The sequence below is a fragment of the Gorilla gorilla genome, chromosome 9 (genome assembly GCF_029281585.2).
Source record: "Gorilla gorilla gorilla isolate KB3781 chromosome 9, NHGRI_mGorGor1-v2.1_pri, whole genome shotgun sequence".
NCBI lineage: Eukaryota > Metazoa > Chordata > Mammalia > Primates > Hominidae > Gorilla > Gorilla gorilla.
Window position 1 is genome coordinate 109,055,553 of NC_073233.2, and position 15,800 is coordinate 109,071,352.

The following is a 15,800-nucleotide window of genomic DNA, read 5'->3' on the forward strand; positions in this document are numbered from 1 at the left end:
GAGAATTTTTATAAAGGATGTTGAATTTTACCAAATACATTTTTTGCATCTATTGAAATAATTATTTAGTTTTTGTTCTTGGTTCTATTAATATGATGTATTTTTTTAATTTATTTATTATTATTATACTTTAAGTTTTAGGGTACATGTGCACAATGAGCAGGTTAGTTACATATGTATACATGTGCCATGCTGGTGGGCTGCGCCCACTAACTGGTCATGTAGCATTAGGTATATCTCCCAATGCTATCCCTCCCCCCTCCCCACACCCCACAACAGTCTAATATGATGTATTACATTTGTTGATTTGTATATGTTGAACCATCCTTGAATCCCTGGGATAAATTTCACTTGATCATGGTATATGATTTTTTATTGTGATATTGAATTCTGTTCGCTAGTATTTTGTTGAGGATTTTTGCCCATGTTAATCAGTGATATTGGTCAGTATTTTTCTTTTTTCAGTGTCCTTGTTTTGGTATCAGGGTGATGCTGGACTCACAGGTTGACTTTAGATGTATACCCTCTTCAATTTGTTTGAAGAGTCAGAAGAGTATTGGTATTAGTTCTTCAAATGTTTGGTAGAATGTAGCAGTGAAGCCATCAGGTCCTGGGCTTTTCTTTGGTGGGAGACTTTTTACCACAGCTTCAATCTCATTACTCATTATTGGTTTAGTAAAGTTTTTTATTCGTGGTTCAATCTTGATAGGTTATATGTATCTGAGAATTCATTCATTTCTTCTAGCTTTTCCAACTTGTTGGTATATGATTATTCATAATAGTTTCTAATGATTCATTATGTTTATGAGATCTCAGTTGTTTTGTCTCCTTTTTCATTTCTGATGTTACTTATTTGGGTCTTTTGTTTTTCTTAGTCTAGCTTTTAGTTTGTTTTTTAGTTTGTTGATTTAGTTTGTTGATTTTAGTTTGTTGATGTGGGTCTCTTGCTTTTCTTAGTCTAGCTTTTAGTTTGTTGATTTTATCTTTTAAAAAACAATTTTTCATTTTATTGATCTTCTGTACTTTTTTAGTCTCAATTTATTTTTGCTTTGATCATTCTTATTTCTTTCCTTTACTCATTTTGGATTTGGTTTATTCTTACTTTTTGATTTCCTTGAGGTGCACCATTAGGTTATCTGAAATCTTTCTACGTTTTTGATATAGGTATGTATTGCTATAAACGTTCCTCTTAGTACTGCTTATGCTGTATTCCATAGATTTTACTATGTTGTATTTCCATATTAATTTATTTTAAGAAATTTTAAAATTTCCTTCATAATTTTTTTATTGACTTAATATGTTCAAGAGCATGTTGTTGAATTTCCATGTGTTTGTGAAGCTTCTGAGATTCGCTTGGTTATTGATTTCTAGTTTTATTTCATTGTGGTCACAAGTGATACTTGAGGTGATTTCTACTTCTCTGAATTCTTTGAGACTTGTTTTGTAGTCTAAGATATGGTCTTATCTGGAGAATGTTCATGTTCTAATGAAAGGAATTTGTATTCTGCAACAGTTGGGTGAAATGTTCTATAAATGTCAGTTAGACCTACTAGGTCTAGTGTGTAGTTTAACTCTGATTTTTTTTTTTGTTTGGATGATCTGTGCATACTGAGAGTGGAGTGTTAATGTTCCTTACAAGTACTGTACTGCAGTCAATCTCTCCCTTCTAATCTATCAATGTTTGGTTTATATGCTTGGGATCTCTGGTGTTGGGTACATAGATATTTATAATTTTTATTTCCATTTGTTGACTTGGCCCCTTTATCATTATATAATTACTTTCTCTGTCTCTTTTTACAGTCTTTGATTTGTAGTCTTTTTTTTTTCTCGAGGTGGAATCTCGCTCTGTCGCCCAGGCTGGAGTGCAGTGGTGCAGTCTCGGCTCACTGAAACCCCCACCTTCTGGGTTCAAGCAATTCTCTGCCTCAGCCTCTCGAGTAGCTGGGATTACAGGTGCCCGCCACCACACCCAGCTAATTTTTTTTTTTTGTATTTTTAGTAGAGACGAGGTTTCACCATCTTGGCCATGCTGGTTTTCAACTCCTGACCTTGTGATCCACCTGTCTCAGCCTCCCAAAGTGCTAGGATTACAGGCGTGAGCCATGGGGCCTGGCCGATTTGTAGTCTATTTTATCTGAAATAAGTACAGCTACTCCTGTTCTTTTTTGGTTTCTAGCTGCATGGAATATCTTTTTCAACCCCTTTACTTTCAGTCTATAAGTGAAATGGGTTTCTTATTGGCAGTATATAGTTGCTTCTTGATTCTTTATCTATTCAGCCACTGTATGCCTTTTAATTGAGTCAATTTACATTCAGTGTTCTTATTGATAAATAAGGACTTACTACTGCCAATTTGTTGTTTGTTTTCTGGTTGTTTCGTAGCTCCTTTCTTTCTTTCTTATTGCCTTTCTTTGTGATTAAGGGATTTTTCTCTGGTAGTATGTTTTAATTTGTTGCTTTTTATTTTATTTATTTATTTTTATTTATTTTTTTGAGATGGAGTCTTGCTCTGTCACTCAGGCTGGAGTGCAGTGGCACAATCTTGGCTCACTGCAACTTCCGCCTCCTGGGTTCAAGTGATTCTCCTGCCTCAGCCTCCCAAGTAGCTGGGATTACAGGCACATGCCATCATGCCCAGCCAATTTTTGTATTTTTAGTAGAGATGAGGTTTCACCATGTTGATGAGCCTGGTCTCAAACTCCTGACCTCGTGATCCGCCTACCTTGGCCTCCCAAAGTGCTGAGATTACAGGCATGAGCCACCGTGCCTGGCCGCTTTTTATTTTTAGTGACTCTATTATCAGTTTTTGTATTGTGGTTACCATGAGGCTTATGAAAAACATCTTATAGATATAACAAGTTATTTTAAAGAGATGGCAACTTATCTTTGATCATAAATGAATAGAAACAAAGGAAAAACAACAAAAAGCTCCTTACATTTTAACTTTATCTCTGCTACATTTTAACTTTTAGTTGTCTTAATTTACATATTTTTATATTACCTATCTCTTAACAAGTTGCTATAGCTATTACTGTTTTTGATAGATTTGTCTTTTGGGTTTCGTACTAGAGTTATGGGTATACTCTATACCATAATTACAGTATTATTTTGGGTTTTTCTGTGTAATTTTACCAGTGGATTTTATATCTTCAAATGTGTGTTGTTTTCATTGATGGTGGCTTTTTTTATTGCATATTACTGTTTCTTTTTTTCTTTCAGATTTGAATAACTCCCTTTATCATTTCTTGTAAGACAGGTCTGGTAGTGGTAAATTTGTTCAGCCTTTGTCTAGGAAAGACTTTATTTCTCCTTCATATTAGAAAGATAACTTTGCTGGCTGCTATATTCTTGGATGGCAGTAGATTTTTGTTTTCTTTCAGCACTTTGAAAATATCCTTCTGCTTCCTCTGGGCCTGTATGGTTTCCATTGAATGAAGTCTGTTAACAGATAAATTGGAGTGTCTTTATTCATTATTAGCTTCTTTTCTCTCTCTTTGTTCTTTGTCCTTGACCTTTGAGAGAGAGTTTTTTTGTGGGTTTTTTTTTTTTTTTTGACCAGGTTTTGCTCTGTCATGCAGGCTGTAGTGCAGTGGCATGATCGTGGCTCACTGTAACTTCAACCTCCTGGGCTCAAGCAATCCTCCTGCCTCAGCCTTCTGAGTAACTGGGACTACAGGTGTATACCACCATGGCCAGCTATTTTTATTTTTTTAATTTTTTGTAGAGCTTGGGTCTCACTATGTTGCCCAGGCTGGTCTTGATTTCCTGGCCTCAAGAAATCCTCCCATCTTGGCCTTCCAAGGTGCTGGGATTACAGGCGTCAGCCACTACAGCTGACTCTGGGGTAGTCTTACTTGGGTCAAATCTGCTTGGGGTTCTCTGACCTTTCTCTACCTGGATAAATTTATATCTTTCTCATGTTGTAGGGCGTTTTCTATTGTTTCTTCTTTGAATAAACTTTCTTCCCCTCGTTGGTCATCTCTCTCTCTCTCGAGCATTAATAATTCTTAGATTTGATCTTTTGAGGTAATTTTCTATCTTATAGGTGATCTTCAATGCCTTTTTTCTTCATTTTTCTCCTCTGTGTATTTTGAAATAGGCTGTCTTCAAGCTCACTGATGTCTTTCCTCTGTTTCATCCATTCTATTGTCGATAGCCTCTAATGAATTTTTCAGTTAAGAAAATGTATTTCTCAGTTCCAAGATTTGTGTTTGATTTCTTAAAATTATTATTTCAACCTCTTTGTTAAGTTTCTTCAATAAATTTGTGAATTGCTTTTCTGTGGTAGCTTGGAGATCACTGAGTTTCTTTAAAACTACTATCTCGAATTCTTGGCTGGAGAGCTCAAATATTGCTGTCTCATTAGGGTCAATTCCTGGTTTCCTGATTTGTCTATTTGGGGAGATCATGGTTTGGTTCCCTGTTTGCTGTTATTTCTTGTAGATGTCTATGTCTTTGCATTGAAGGATTATTTATTCCAGTCTTCTCTGTCTGGTTTGTTTTGGTTTGTATTGGATATATTTGTATAGAGTTTCTTTACTGCTAGGTTGCTGCCTCCTTTTTGGCTCTAGGTGGTGCCTTAAGCCAACGGGGGTGATCCTAAAAGGGATGTGTGGTATGGGAAGGTTGGTTAGGGGTTCATGCCCAAGGGACCTATAGAAGAACCCCTTACAGCATGGTGATACTGAACAGTCACTCTTATTTGGTGTCTTCTTTGGCCAAGTTACAGAGCAGTTTCCAGGACTGGGGATGGTAGTTCCACCTCTCTGCTTTGTTTCTGCCTGTCTTCAGGGTTATACCTCCCTTCATACATTCGCAATGCTTCACATGGGTTAAGACAGGGACAGGTCTCCTGCCAGGGAACCCACAATGGTGGGGAAACTAGGTTTCACCATGATCTCACTTTTTCCAGTGTAGAAATAGTGAATTTGGGGGAAATTTTCCACATGCTTAGTGCTGGGCAGAATTGGGGAGAGATATCATGGATGTGGATATCTAATTCTCTTACAGTCTTCTGAGAGTTTTTTCACCTCTCTTTGCTCTGTGAACTGTCTCATTTTCATATTTAAATTCTGGGATATTTCTGATGGAAAGTTTGGTGTGGTGTATATTTGTTTTTTTTGTTTTCAGAGACTGCAGAGAGTAAAGCTAGTTTGCTTCTATGCTTCCATTTTGGAACCACCATCTTTTTGCTTTTAACATACATATTTCATTATATTTGAACTGAGTTTCTTGTAAAAAAACATATATTTTGGTCTTTTATTTTTTGGTTTTGGTTTCTGAAATTTTCTGTATTGGTGTTTTTAGAGAATTTATACTTATATTTGAGTTTCCATCAATCATTTTGTTATTTGATTTGATTGTTAACTATTTTTTATTCCATTTCTCTTTTCTGCCTTCTTTTTACTCATTCGAACCTTCTCAGTATTCCAGTTTTGTTAACCTAGCATGTTTTTGATTATGTCCCTTAATCTAACATTGTAAATGGATGCTCTAGGAATTAAAATGAAATCACTTAACTTTGACAGTTTACTTAGAATCAATATCTTACCACTTCAAGTGAGATGTAGAAACCTTACCAGTAAATAGGTCCTTTACCATCTCTCCTTAATTTGTAGTTGTCTTGTGTACTATATATCCATACATTAAAAATCCCATCAGAAAAATGTAACAATTTTGTTTTCAACCATCAAATGTATTTTAAAGAGCTTGAGGATAAAGAACTTGAGGAGATTTAACCAGATATTTACCATTTCTGTTCTTCTTTCATTCCCTACGTTCAAGGTTTCCTGCTCACATCATTTCCCTTCTCTCTGAAGAACTTCCTTCAGCAATTCTTTTAGACCACATCTGCTTGTGTGAATTCTCTTATTTTATTTTTTTCCTGCAGAGAATGTCTTTGTTTCATTTGTCTTTATTTCTGAAGATATTTTCACTAAATATAAAATTCTAGGTTGATGGTTCTTTTCTTTCAACACTTTAAACCTGTTCTATTTCCTTCAGGCCTCCATGGCTTCTGATGAGAAATTCACAATTATTTGAATCATAGCTAGTGCATTGTTTATCTCTTCTTGCTTTCAATTTTTTTTTCTTGTCTTTAGTCTTCAGCAGTTTGATTATGTCTCTTGATTTTGATTTCTATGGGCGGGTTTATTCTATTTAGTGTTCTCTGATACTTTTAAATATGTAAGTTTATATTTTTCACTAAATGTCGAGAGTTTCAGGCATTATTTACTCTAATTTTTTTCTGCTTCATACTCTTTATTCTCTTCTTTAGATATTCCATTGACATAAATATTAGCCCTTTTGTTATTTTCTCACAAGTCTCCAGGCTCTATTAATTTATTTAAATTTATTGTTGTTGTTCAATTTGGATAATTTATTTTGATCTATTTTCAAATTCAATGATATCTTGTGTCATCTTTATTTTACTTTTGAGTTCATTCAAATTTATATATATATTCAAAATGAGTTATTGTATGCTGTAGTTCTAAAATTTTAATCTGGATCTTATATTTCTTTGCTGATAGTTTATACCATCTGTTCATTTCAAAAGTGTGTGGCTTTACTTCTTTTAGCATTTTTATAATACCTGCTTTGAAGTCTGATAATTCCAACATCTGTACTATCTTGGTTTTGGCATATGTTAATTATATTTTCCTATGGAAATTGATATTTTCCTATATTTTTGAACATGGAGTAAATATGAATTATATCCTAAACATTTTGAATATTATATCATGATATAAATCATATATATCATATTACGTATAGATCTTGATATTTTTAGTTTAGTAGATAATCCACCTGGTTCATTTTAGACACAAGTCATGACTGACCTATTTTCTGTTGTCATGTCTGTTTCTTGTCAGTTCCACATATAAAGTTTTTGCAGTGTTGTTTAGATCTGTCCTATAGGAGGCCAGTCTGAGATTAGGGAGGTGGCCAATCCATAGTTCTCTTCTTGTAGCCTTTGATATGTTGTTTAGTGTCTGATTCATAAATATAAGCTTAGGGGTAAGCTCCAGAGTTCATGAACAACTCTACGGGGTCTTTTTCATGAGTTATTCTCTCTCTGTGATCTCCTTGGTATAGTAGTTTTCAGGTCCCGACCTTCCTTGTTCTGGTCCTCTGGCCAAAGACTTGAGACTTTAATTACCTGGTCTGCTGCACATGCACACTTTAGCTGACCATGCCCATGTCTGGAGCTTAGCACCAGGAAGACAAATAATTAAACTAATAAACAAAACCTCCAAACTGAAAAGTAGATGTTTATTCTATCATTTTTGGAACACAGCTATCTGATCAGAGAGGATGTTTCCCATTTGCTAATGGTCTGAATGTTTGTATACCTCCAAAATTCATGTGTTGAAACCGAATTACCAAAAAAAGAGAAAAAGAGACCTAATTACCAATGTGATGATATTAGAAAGTGAGGCCTTTGGGAAGTAATTAGGTCATGGAGGCAGAGCCCTCAAGAATGGGATTAGTGCCCTGATGAAAGAGGCCCCAGAGATCTGCATTGTCCTTTCACCATTTGAGAAGGTACCATCAGGATCAGGAAATGCGCTCTTACCAGGCACTGAGTCGGCCGGTGCCTTGATCTTGGACTTTCTAGCTTCCATAACTCTCAGAAAAATATTTCTGTTGTTTATAAGCTCCCAGTCTAAGGTATTTTGTTGTAGCAACCTGAACAGACTAAGACAGAAAATTGGTCTGAAGAAATGGATTGCTGCTATATTAATTACCTAGAAATATGGATGTGGCTTTGGAACTGGGTAACAGAAGCCAGAACAGTTTTGGGGTACATGTTGTACACATCTACTCCTGAAGAAAGGATGGATAAACAGATGACTTTTTGAAGAATTTTAATTGAGAAGGAGATATGGCAGTAACTAACTACAAGGTCAAGGAAGGATTTTATTTTTCTTAGAGAAGAGAAACTTGAAATGTGTATAGGGTGAGGAGAAGGAGCTTGTAGAAATGGAAGAGAATGAGAATGTATGAGGAAGAAGGACTAAGATCCTGGAGGATATGAGGAGAAGATGGAGTTGAAACCATTGGTGGAGAGATGGGCTTTGATCAAGAATGAAATCTCTTGCTAAGGTCGAAGAAAGGAGGCAAGGAAGTCATCTCTTAAAGCTCAATTCATGCATTTACTGGACATGATATGTGTTCAGGACTTTGTTGGATGTTGGGGTGGGATGGAGAAGGGAATAGTAATTTAAGACAAGTACAAAACACTGTTCTCAATAATTATGCGGTATGTTATAAGGTAGAATTAAGTTCCAGCTTCTTAGTGCCTCAGGAGAAAGAGAAAGACAATCTTGAAAGTATAAAAGGCTAACAAATATAAGCTTAATAGCACTGAGTTTAAAAATTGTAATCAGAGAATATAAATGGATATCCACTCTGTATCCTTGTTTTGTTAGACTCTCACATTGTGCTAAAGCACGTTCTGTTTGTTTTGAACACATTTGAAGAGGGACCTTCGCTCTCTGCTATGGTACACACACTCCACTTCAGTTTTCTGCCTGGCCTCTTAAAGCATTAAACAATTGGACTAGAAAATCTGCATGATCTTTTTTAGCTTTAGATATCATGATTCTCAGGCAGCTTCCCTGGAGATCATATTTGTTAGCAGAAAACTGTATGCTAGGGATCACTAGAAACAAAGGATAGATGTAGGAGGGGAACCAAAGGAGAGCTATTCCTTTCCTTTTGAACTTGACTTCTGGTACCTTCCTAAGCATCATATATTAAATTATTTTTTTCCCTTATAAAGTACAATCTCACTAGACATCTGTTTTCCTCTCCTATCAAATTTTGAAGTAAAAATGAATTACTGCCAAAACAAAGCAAAAAGAATTATTTTATAGTAGTCTAAAATAACACCATCTAAATTATGTGTGTTGCTTAACCTTACATGGAAAACTTTCCATTTGTGGGTAGATGTTTTTCACCTATGGATATTATAAATCACGTATGAAAATAATGGAGGATATTTGTATGACTCGGAAAATTTTTAAAAAAATATTTAGCACCTAGGAAAAAATCAACTATTTAAACATTTTTGAAGGTATTCTAACATTATGTACTCTGCTTCCCTTTCTCTCTGAATGGACTATGTAGACTACTGAAATTAATATTTAGGAAGGGAGGACAATGATTAGTATAACTGAGGCTGAAGAGAAATCCTTTATTATCCAGGAAGATCATCTCTGTGATGGCAGAGAGAGGAAGGACAATCTTCCTGGGAAATCAGGGAAGCTAGTTCAAGATTATTCTCACAAATAGTTGTTCCTTTGTCACTCCCTCAACATACCTTGTTTTGCACCATTTTGAGACAAATAATGCAAATATGAAAGATTATACTAAATCTTATCCTCACTTTTACTTTTGTATAACATGCCAGGATTTGGGTTAATTTACCATGTTTTAGAAATAGTATATTCTGTCTTTATAGCATATGTCCCAACTAATTAATTGGCCTGGCCTTGATAAGCTTTTATGCATTTTCATTTTAAATTTGAATTTCAAAATTAAACATAATCTTTATGAACAGTTGTAATGATCACCATCTCATATACACAGAAAAAAGACAGTCAAAGTTGAGCTATATTCAGAGCTATTTCAGAATTCATTAAAGACTTTAACCTCAGAAATTATTTTTCCTTGGTACCCTGATGTCAGACTTTTTTATTTTTATTTTTTAATGGTTTGTTTATTTTTAAACGTTGTGGTTATATAGTAGGTATATATAGACCTCTTTAATAACTGCAGTACCTGTTAATCAACTTTTTCCCCATATACCTTCATTCCTTCCATTTCTTCCTTAAACTAGTTTTCGTCTTTACCAATGAAGTGCAAGACTTTGGAATGAACAACAAGTATTTGGGTAGAATGATAACTCAAAGTGAAGACTCAAAGTGAAACAGTCAATTGGAGGAGCCTGCCTGAGAGACTAGAGTATAAAACCTGTTTTAATATGGAAAAACAAAAATGCAGAGACCACATTGAAAAGCAGCGAATGGGAAAGGGAAAGGAAGAGAACAAGAGAAGGAAGTAGGCTTTCAAGGACTCCTTCATAGTAATAAATCTAAATCACTTGGACCTCTTTCTTTTTCAGTGACTTTTATTTCTGCCTGTAGAAATTGTTATATGTAGGAAGCAGTTTAGAATGAGGAATAATATTATGTTTCCTATTTTTAAAGATTTGTTGTATTGATGAAATTGAACTTTCATAATAATTGATAAGGTGAGAAGATAATGACTTCTTCTAAACTCAGATATTGCCATATTTAAAAATGAGCTAGTATTACAAAAAATAAACAAACAGAAAGCATCTTTGTAAATAATTGGCTTGGCAATGAAGTTGGAAGATTTTGCAATTAATTTTAATTGATCAATCTGATATTGTATTTTGTATTCATCTTATAATTTGCTGCTAATATGGGTACATTCTGTTTCTCAACATTAATAATATGTGCATATTTATATACATGAAAAATTAGTATAGACAAGCATTATGAGAATCCTGCACAATACAGAAAAGTTCAATAAGTATGTTGACTATGTAATACATTTTAAAGTACATTAGCCTCAATTAAATAAAATGTCTATAGCCATTCACTGGTACAATTTATTTAGGGATTCATTCATTAGACTCCCCATTTTCAGTCCTTTTCCTTGGAAAATATACCTTTGAAAACAAGTTTTGCCAAATTGACCATGATTAGCTCTGCTTAATGTATTTTATTATAAACCTTTAATCACCTTAAATCAATTTCAATGGATTCATTTTACTTAAAGAATCTCTCCTTGCCTATTTTAAACAAACTGTCTTAGACATGATTCATTGTTATCTTCAGGTTACTGTGTCTTTTGTTTTTCTTATAGGATCTTATTCTTCTCTGTTGTATATTTATATATAAGGTTCCACCAAAGAAGAATCTCCTTGGTGTATGTGACCTTCAGACTGTCAGGAAAATGTTACCTGTTGGCATAAACAAACCACCACATCTCAGTGGCTTTCCACAGTAGAAGTTCATTTCTCACTCACTGAAAGTGCAGTAGTGGTGTTTCTGATGTGGACAGCATTCATCATGGTCTTTCAGGTGCAGAGGCTCCTTATAACGTGTGACTCACCACCATCCTCTAGGTCTCTGAGGCCTCTGTATTTAGCCTTCAGATGAGAAAACAAAATGGAGAATTTTTGCTTGGGGTTTTAATGCCTAGGCTTGTAAATAGTGCTTATCATTTGTGCTCACATTCCATTGTTTAGAACTTAGAAGGCCACACCTAACTGCAGGGCAGCCTGGGAAATGTGGTCTAGTTAGGTGCCCAGGAAGAAGAGGTTGTGTTTTCCAAATTTCAGTCACGTCATGCTTTTTTCTTATGCTTCTTTTTTTTCCTCTTAAAATATTTCTCATTTTCTTTTTGTTGAATTTAATCATTCATTCATTCAACAGATGCTTAATGAATGTATACTACATGATGGGTACATACCGTTCTAGGCACTTGGGATGTATCAGTGAACATTTCTCATTTGGGGTTTGTCTGATTTTTTTTCATGATTAGATTCAGGTTGTACATCCTTGACCAGAAACTGCTCCTGGTTCTTTAATGCGTTTGGTTAAATATATTCTGTCTTCCTTTTATGTTCTAAAAACGACACACAGCTTGGGAGTAGTTGAATATGAAAAGTAAGGTTACAGTATGCTTGTGGAAAAGGTATGTCTAACATTATGTAATTTTAATTTAAAATGTGCTTAATAGCTTCCACTTGACATGCCTACCCAGAAAATAATATATTTTATAAGTAAATTACGTACAATACAGACATATTGATAATCTTTACAGTTACCATTAATGACTCATTAATATAAATAAAGCTTATTTTGTCCATATATGAGGAAAGAGATGTATTTATTAGAAGATTTTGGTAGGTAAAATTCTCTAGACCTTGATGAATAGCAGCAGTAAAGATTATAGCTAGTGTTTCTTATATGCTCCTATGTACCAGATAATGTTTAAGCATTTTACATGCACAACTCTATAATGTAGATACTATCATATCTAATTTATGGTGGGGACACTGAGGCACACAGACTGAGTTACACACCTAACAAGTGCAGTCAATATTTAAACTCAGGCAGTTTGACTTCAGTGCGCATTCTCCTAATTTCTATACTACTGTAGACTCTGAAAATGTTTGCTGAATGGGTTAATGAATGTATGAAGAAAATGGAGGGGGTAGACCAGTTGTGCCTTCTGGATCAAAGAGTATGATTCTGTGATATGATGCTTATGACTCTTTGGGTTTTATTCCAATTGGATTATAATGGGTTTTATTCCACTTGATAAAATTATTAATTTTATGATGCTAATCATGTTTTATAATACTTTTTAGCTACAGGTAAAAAAGGAAAACCCTATAATGACCCATCTTATTATTTATGTAATTATTTATTCATTATTTATTCATTCATCAGATAGATATCAAGCCTCTACTGAGTGCCAGGCCTTGTGGTTAAAACACTTAACAACAAACAACAAGAAAACCTAAACCCATATAGGGTTCATAGTCTTAGGGGTGGAGTTGAAATTGGTATAAACAATAAATGATTACCCAAATAGAAATTAATTCCTATAGCAGTAAATGTAGTTAGAAAAGCACAAGACTTTTATTAGAATATATAAAAGAAGGACTCAACCTGATTTGAATAGTCAGGAAATGCCTCCCTGAAGAAGATGTTTAAGTTGAAAGCTTGAGTGGAAATTTAAAGTTAAAACATCACAAGTTGAAAGCTAAGTTAAAAGAATGAGCAGCAGATAACCAGGGAGGGAAGAGGGAAAAAGACTTATTCTAGGCAGAGAATATGTGAACTGAGGCCTGATAGAATGAGATGTATGGATTTTTCTCAACACGTATCTATCAGTCTATCATGTGCCAGGTAAGATGAGAACTGAAAAAGGGCCTTGCATTAAAAAACCTGGTCATTGGTGCATTGATGTCCTTAATGAAGGCAGGCATTGGATTGGTGGGGGTGGAGGGGCTAAATGGGAGATACGGAAGTAGAGATAGTATTGTTTTATATTGGTTAAAGTTGTGATTTATAGCTATTGTTTTTTCCCCAGGTTGGGCTTACAATTCTGCTCCTCAGTTTACATCCTCCATGGTCAGGTCTTGTTCTAACTTCCCAGCAAGTAATGGATTTGTCTCATTGTTTATTGTATTCCATGATACACCTATAATTCTGCTTTATAGCACAGTAGGGAAGAGCTTAGACTCTTGAGTCAAAGTAGATTGAGGCTGAATCCTGGCCTCAGAACTTGCTGGCTGATTTGACCATGGGTATTATATAAACATGATGAACCTCAGCTTCCTCAGAGGTAAAATGGAGCTATTAATGGTATCTCCCTTGTAGCATTTTTGAAGGGACTAAATAAAATTTTCTGTGAATCTGGCATAGGGTAGTGCCTCAGTTAAAAATAGTAGTTTTTTTCCCCCATATCTTGACTATTGTGAATAATCCTACAATGAACACGGGAGTGTGGATATCTCTTCAACATACTGATTTCAGTTCTTGGATATTGAGTGCTGGATGACATGGTAATTCTATTTTTAGACTTTTTTTTTTTTTTTTTTTTGAGGAACTGATATGGGAGTGGGGCAGGGAAATGCTAGGTGGTGAAGGGTGTGGGGTCCCTGGCGAGGGCTCCACCCTTGGGCCTGTACCCACGGACCTAAGCGAGGACAGGCACTCCTGTTTTCACGCCCAAGTGTTGCACTTTCCAAGACCACTCTGGCCTGCCATGCCCCCCCATCCTGTGCCTATAAAAACCCCGAGACCCCAGCAGGCACATACCACAAGCAGCTGGATGTTGAGAGGAACACACTGGCAGAAAAACACACTGACAGAGGTCAGCAGGCCATCGATGGCAGAATGACGTGGACGCCGAAGGAAATTCAGCCAATGGTGGTTGGAGGAGAGCCTGGTTACTACGTGGCCAGACTCCAGGGGAAGACCATCTTCCCACTCCATCCCCTTTCTGGCTCCCCACCCATCTCCTGAGAGCTACTTCCACCACTCAATGAAACATTGCACTCATTCTCCAAGCTCACGTGTAATCCAATTTTTCCGGTATACTAGGGCAAGTACCCCAGGATACAGAAGGCCCTCTGTCCTTGCAATAAGGCAGAGGGTCTAATTGAGCTGATTAACACAAGCTGCCTGCCGACAGCTCAGCAGAAAGAGCACACTTTAACACATGCCCGCTGGGACTTCGGGATCTGTAAACAATCCTAGACACTGCCGTGGTGTTGGAGCCCCATGACTTGCCCATCTGCATGCTTCCCCTAGAGGATTGAGCAGTGGGGCACTGAAGAAATGAGCCACCCCTATCACATGCCCTGTGAGGGGGATAAGGGAAAACTCCTCCCATTTCAGAGCCTTTATACTTTTTTCCAAAATGGCTATACTAATTTACAATAACATTTATTAAAATAACACTTTGAAAAAGTGTCAGTTTTGTTATTGTTCTATTTCTAGTAGCTAAGCCCCCTTTAACAGTCTTTATGGAATGAATATAGTGAAAAATTATTTTCAAATTTACTAGAAAATAGTTTGTCATTTGAATAAAGTAGGTCTGAGGACATTTGTGCCTTCTCAGAGCTCAGTTCATGGCAGTGACTGAGGAGGAGGTTATTAGGTTCATGATTTTGAGGGTGTGGGAGAACCAGGATTGCCTGAAGTCTTACTACTAGGGTTTTCTTCATCTAGTTAGTTGACAGGAGCCAATGTATCTGTTGGGCATTCTGCCCCACAACTCCTCGATCATTGCCATTGGCTCACTCATGGCTTTGGGACCAATATTCTTCATAGGGATAGGGAAATATGAAAGTTGCCCCATCAGCAGCTCAGTGACTCAGCTGTCAGGACTTTGCCCACTGTACGTATACCGCAGTGGTAATAACTGAGCACTTACTGTGTTCTTTACTAATGTCCTGTATGACTAAGGTCTTGCCCTCCACTCTTACCTAGAACTCGGTTCATTCTCCTCAATTCCAGAGCTGAAGTCTTCCTAAGATTGGGTCTTCTCTGTTGCCCTGAGTGACTTTTGATTCTGATTGCTTCCTTTCCTGGATCTCTACTGATTCTATACTATCAGGCTCCACCCTGAAAGAATTCATCTGCCTGCTGGGATCTGTGTCTATTGCCACTTCAGACCTCTCTGATGTTGAGTACTTACCTGCCTATGCATCACATCATTGTCTAGGGTTATAGCTTTGCAAATTACCTGGTTTCCCCTCATGAGACTTTGTGTTGATTGGATCCTAGCCTAACCAAGTCTGGTCTGTTCTGCTGCCAGCCAATCCCAGGTTCTGCCATCCTTGTCCTTCTCATGGCCTTTGCATCTTGAGTCATGGAACTCTTTAAAGCAATTCTGCCTTTGGACCCATAAAATTTTAAAGTTTGTATTAGCCACATTTTAAAACATACAATGAAGCAGCTGACGTTAATTTTAATTTAATCCAATATTTTGTTCGTTTTATATTATTTATCTAACTGAATATATACAAAAATACCATTTAAATGTGTAAGAAATGTAAAAATACTAATAAGATATTTTGTCATGCCAAGACTTGGAGATCTGGTGTGTATTTTATACTTGGTCACATCTCAATTCAGAGTAGAACTGCTGGAATGTAATTCACATTTAGAGTGCCTCATAGGTGGTGGCTACTGTACTGAACAGTGTTGTTCCAGAAATGGATGGGAGCATCTGTCCTTCAC

At 36.1% G+C, this 15,800-nt stretch overlaps 1 long non-coding RNA gene across 1 annotated transcript in view; it reads left to right on the top strand.

Annotated features, from left to right (window-relative positions):
• Positions 1-10,627, top strand: part of LOC109028675 (uncharacterized) — a 43,853-nt gene extending 33,226 nt beyond the window's left edge. Inside the window, exon 6 of the long non-coding RNA XR_008669818.2 lies at positions 9,845-10,627. This is a non-coding gene — a long non-coding RNA (uncharacterized lncRNA). The remainder of the gene's footprint in view (positions 1-9,844) is intronic.
• Positions 10,628-15,800: the final 5,173 nt, after the last annotated feature.